This window comes from Galeopterus variegatus, unplaced genomic scaffold, assembly GCF_000696425.1.
Source record: "Galeopterus variegatus unplaced genomic scaffold, G_variegatus-3.0.2 Scaffold6748, whole genome shotgun sequence".
NCBI lineage: Eukaryota > Metazoa > Chordata > Mammalia > Dermoptera > Cynocephalidae > Galeopterus > Galeopterus variegatus.
Genome location: NW_007732859.1, coordinates 22,115 through 27,793, shown reverse-complemented (window position 1 = coordinate 27,793; position 5,679 = coordinate 22,115). Strand labels below are relative to the sequence as shown.

At 32.6% G+C, this 5,679-nt stretch overlaps 1 protein-coding gene across 1 annotated transcript in view; it reads right to left on the bottom strand.

Annotated features, from left to right (window-relative positions):
- Positions 1–5,679, bottom strand: part of LOC103606627 (vacuolar protein sorting-associated protein 13A-like) — a gene marked incomplete at both ends in the record, with an annotated part of 116,991 nt that overhangs the window by 95,259 nt on the left and 16,053 nt on the right. The window lies entirely within an intron of this gene.

Sequence of the window (5,679 nt, the reverse complement as noted above, 5' to 3'; positions counted from 1 at the left end):
AAAGAAAGGCAATAATAAAATATTGAACTTTCAGAAGGAGAGAACAGACCAATAGTTACTAGAGGTGGGAAAGGAGGAGGGGGTGAGAGGATAGGGAGTAATTGGGTAAAGGACACAACTAGTAATTATGATTTGTAATGATGAATATACTAATAATGTTGATTTGATCATCACATATTGTACACAAATACTGATTGTCAATTCCATACCCCATAAATATGTATAAATAAAAATAGAAAAAATAAAAAATAAAAATAAAAAATAAATGAATATAGAACCAAAAAAATAAATATAAATAAATAAACAAATTTTACCTGTTCAAATTACTTTGTGGTTTCTCTGTCCTGATTGGACCCACATGTGTCACAATTTTTAAGTAGATTACTCTTAAGTTTTATGTCTGTCCTATCCTATTGCCTAGGGATTATAAGATCCATCCGTAGGCAAAAAATACATCCATTTTATCATTGCTGTGCTCCCCACAACCTAGCAAATCATCTGACATACAGATTAGGCTCCTGATAAATATCTGAATGAGTAAATACAAAGGAAGGGTTTTAACAAATGACCACATCTGTCTTCCTGGCAGGGACAAAGGATAACAACACGTGACTCTCTGTAAGCTGACCCGCCATTTTACAAAAAGAAAAAGATCTTGAATTCCTAGAAAGGATGAAGAAAATGACATAAGAAAGAAACCAGGATATAAAGGAAAAGGATAATTAATACAGACTAATGTAAAAAAAGTTTTTAAAAAAAGGAGGAAATGAAGCAAAGAAGGAAAGAACCTAAACAGAGCTATACAACAGATGAGTCTCTTCACAAATAGGTAAATTTTAACTTTCTAGAAAAATATCCAAAATATATTAAATTTTAAATATTATGTTCACAAATATAGAAAATTTCCATTTTTTTCATATAATTAGCATTTTAATCTACATAACAATAAATTATGCCAATACTATAGAGAGGAGAACAGAATTGACTTCAAATTGTAAAAGTTGTTATGTCTAGAAGGTAAAATACTGAAGACTTTCACTTCCTAAAATATATTTCTGTAACATTTGGACTTTATATATTATTAAATATTTACTGTTTTGACAATTTTTAAAGTAATAAAATAATAGTTTAGGAAAACAAATCTTAGAAAAAAATCTATAAATCTGAATGATTATGTTGGGATTCTAATACAATCAACTTACATTTAACTATGAGTAATTGTCTCTATAAATCAAGAGAAACTGACTAGAGAAGAGGTCCAACATTAGGCTTCTGGCTTCTGAGTAGATAAAACACCAATACACAGAATTTGAACCATAAGTGCAATGTGAGGTTTTAACAAAGAGTGAAGGGGTAAATGTAGACCTTACAGTTTCTAGAGTTAAGACATGCATCTGCGATCTAATTTAAAACCTATTCAGATGTAAAAAAATAATTGGGAAAAATGAATAAAACCCAGAGAAGATAGACACATACATTTTGAAGAATATAATGGATACCTCCCTGTGGAAAAAAAAAGAAAATGAATAATGTATCAAGATGCATATTACATACAGCCTAACAAGACATTTCCTGAAGGTTTTTAGCAAAACGTAAGGTGATTTCTTGATTTACTTGGCTAAAATATTTCTCTCTTAGAAGAGAAAAGAAACAAAAAAGAACAGTAATTAGTATATCTCATTTGTACCAACAAGGATAAAGTAAATACAATGAAAACGGTGGGAGAAAAATGACAAATTTCATGTCAGAATTTGTAACAACCAAAATGGAACATGGCTGAAGAAGGATGGTCTCTTCAACACGTTGAGGATAAAATAGCTGTCAACCTTTAATTCTATATCCAGTAAAAATATCTTTCAAAACTGATGAGGAAAAAATATCAGACCAAAACAAAAGGTTTGCCACCAGCAGACGCTCACAAGAAAGAATTTACCAATGAACTTACAACAGAAAGAAAATAATCTCAGATAAAAGGTGTAAGACGCAAGTAGAAATGAAGAGCAAAGAAAATAGTAAATACATAGAATATTCTAAACTAACACTGATATACCAAAAAAAAAAAAATCCACTGAAGTTTTGTTTTTTTTTAAAAAAGTAAAACAAAAAACAATAGCATGAAAGTCAGGAGGATGGTAAATGGAGTTCACATGTATTCAAGTCCCTGTAATGACTGCAGAATATAAAAATTTTTTATTAAATTTATATTTTGGCAAACGTGTGGTAATTTCTAGAATAAAAAGACAGAATGTTTAATTTCCAAATGGTAGTGTGGGGAAGGGAGAAGGAAGGAATGCTACAATTTATCCAAAAGTAAACCAGGAAAGCCAATTAAAAAAAGCACAAAATAAGATGTTAGATACAAGCCTAAATAAACTAATTGAATGCAAATAGTAGATACAAATAAAAAATAAAGACTAACTCTAGATTGAAAAAAATCCTACTATAGGTTGTGGACATGACACATCTGAAAATATACAGAGAAAAAGGAAATAAAAAAATGAAAAAGCATATACCAGGCAAATTGTAAACAAAAGAAACCATGTATATCCATACTGATGTCAGAGCAAAAGAAATTTAAATAAGAGTGTAAAGGGAAAAAAATTAAAGCATTACTAAAAATATAAGCAGTCAACTTCATACAGATAAAAGACTTGGTTCATAGCAGAAAAAAAGTTTATTTCTGCATGTACCTAATAGTCTCTAGACTGTCATTTTTTTTTTCTTAATTGGCAGATTTAGAAGAAACAGAAAAATCTATATCCATAATGAGGCATTTTACATGTATTTCTCTAAGTAATTGAGAACAAGGTGACAAAAGAAAAAAATCCAGTAAAGATACAAAAGATTTAAAGTACAGTTAGCCCTTGAACAATGTGAGGCTTAGAGGTGCCATTCCCCTGTACAGTTGAAAATCTGCATATAACTTTTGACGCCCCACAAACTTAACTACTAATGGCCTACTGTTGACTGAAAGACTTACCAATAACATAAACAGTAGATTATCACATATTTTGTAAATTATAGGTATTATATACTATATTCTTATGATAAAGTAAGCTAGAAAAAAGAAAATGTTACTAAGAAAATCATAAGAGAAAATACATTTACAGTATTTATTGATACCATAAGTTTATGTCACCTCTTTATAGATGAATCATCTATCAGTACCTACATCAGTACTATCTTATGCAATACAAAACACTGTGGATATTATACATATTACTAATACTAGACATCAAAAATGAAAAGATTACATGAAAAGGAAATTCATGAGGTCTGAAGCTGGCATAGCTGCAGTGACAGCTTTACAAATTTTTTTTTTTTACAATGGTCCTTACACTGGATTGATTTACCTTAAAATGGCAGGTATAGTGGAATGAATTATGCCCCCCCAAAACTCACTGAAGCTTGAATTGTGTCCCCCAAGTTTTATGTATTAGAAACTTGGTCCGCACTGTGACCGTTATGAGGGTGGAAAATTCTATTATGGTAATTAAAAAGTGGAGCCTTTAAGGAGTGATTAGATTGTAGGGCCATGCCATAGTGAATGGATTAAATATGGTGGTCGGGGGCATTGTTCTGAGGGCTTTAAAAGAAAGGAGAAGAGAGACTCTCTTGCTCTCTCTGCTCTACCGTTTTGGCAATGTGATACTCTGCCATCACTGTCACCACCAGCAAGGCTCTCACCAGATGTCTTCCCTGGACTTTGGACTTCCCAGCCTCGGAAACTGTAAGCAATAAATTTAGTTCTCTTTATAAATCACCCAGTTCCAGGTGTTTTGTTACAAGCAACAGAAATGAACTAATACAACAAGTAACCACAGCTGCAAACCTCAATCTACAGTACACATCAAGCAATTCAACTTTTTCTGGTAGTGCCATGACTTTGCTCTGCTTTCTGGGAGCATTTCCAGCATCACTAGTGGCACTTCATATGGGTCACAACACTGCACTAAACACAATGAAAAATAACATGAGAACCAAGAGAGATCACTGGTTACTGTTATACACAATTTACTAGAGAGAGGAAATGCTTAGGAGAAGATGATTAGATCACATGGTGTTTTAAGGGTATATTTGCAACACTTGAGCGGGTCACCACAACAGCAATAGGAAGTGGCTACGAAATTATTACAGTATTACAGTATTTAGTACAGTTAACTTTATGCAATTGATTTAATAATGCATCTTTACGTTTGTTTACATTTCTCTGGACTATGAATAGCACCAGTCTGCTTCTGTGCATAAGTTTTGGTAAATTAACTTTTTATAATAGACTTGTGTATATTTTATGGTAACAAATGATAAAATAGTATTGATAAGCTAGTACTGAAGCTAACTGCTAACCACCCTGGATAATTAAATAAGCTAAATGATAAATGGTGGACTGAAACAGACTGCTGACTATCCCAGGTAATTGGCTGACCTGAAAAACTGCCTCAAGTTCCTTTCAAAACAACAAAATGCCTTTAAAGTTTCTTGTAATGGGCAGATGATTGTTAACCACTATGGGTTAAGTCGTCTTACCAAAACTTCAGAGCCCATGAAGGGAGATGGACATGCACAAAAGATACCCTAGTGACATCCAGATGGTACTCAGAACCTAAGCTGTGCCTTCCCACAGAGCAAAAATTCACAGCTTTATCAGAACCAGAACAGTGGACAATTAAAAAGTGAGGGGTCCATCACGAATTTTTGCAAAGCAGAAAAAGGAGCAGGACTGTTAATATGCTTATTTCCCACCAATCAACTCTTTCAATTTGCATTTTTGTAATTATACCTATACCTCTCTATACTTCGAGTTTCCCATAAAACAAGTCACACTTCTAGGTCAGCGGGACAGATCTGAGCCTGTCTTCTTGCTGGCCAGACCCGCAATAAGGGGGTCTTTTTCTTTTCACAAAACACAGTGTCACAGTCTTTGGCTTTCTGTGTGCATCAGGTAGCAAGCCCGTTGCTCAGTAAGAGTGTCTACACATATTTTATGCATTTGTGACATACCTAACTTTTTCTTAATTTCTTCTTCCTTTTTTAATGTTTTCAATATTTCTAAGCTATGCAGTTCATCTGCGAATTTTTTCAAGTTATCACAAATCTCCAAAAAATTTTCCAATATATTAACTGAAAAAAATCCATGTATAAGTGCACCTGAGCAGTTCAGACCTATACATGATTAACAAATTTTCATCTGCGAATTTTTTCAAGTTATCACAAATCTCCAAAAAAATTTTCCAATATATTTACTGAAAAAAATCCATGTATAAGTGCACCTGAGCAGTTCAGACCTATACATGATTAACAAATGTGGCCTACCAGATATGTATAAATGTGAAAAACACAGGCTTTTTAGTACGTGTGGAACATTTTTTAAAAAACCATATATTAAGCCAGAAAGCAAGCTCCAAAATTATAAGCATTAAAATCATAGTCATCTTTATAATCACCTGTTAAAATTGAATCTATAATTTTAAACCTTCCCACAAAGAAATCTCCAACCCCAAATAGTTTTACTGTTAAGTTCTACCAAATATTTAAACAAATAAACACCAATCTTACACAAATTCTCCTAGAGAATAAAAAATGATAAAACTTTTCTTTTCTTTTCTTTCTTTTTTTTAAAAAGATGACCGGTAAGGGGATCTTAACCCTTGACTTGGTGTTGTGAGCACCACGCTCACC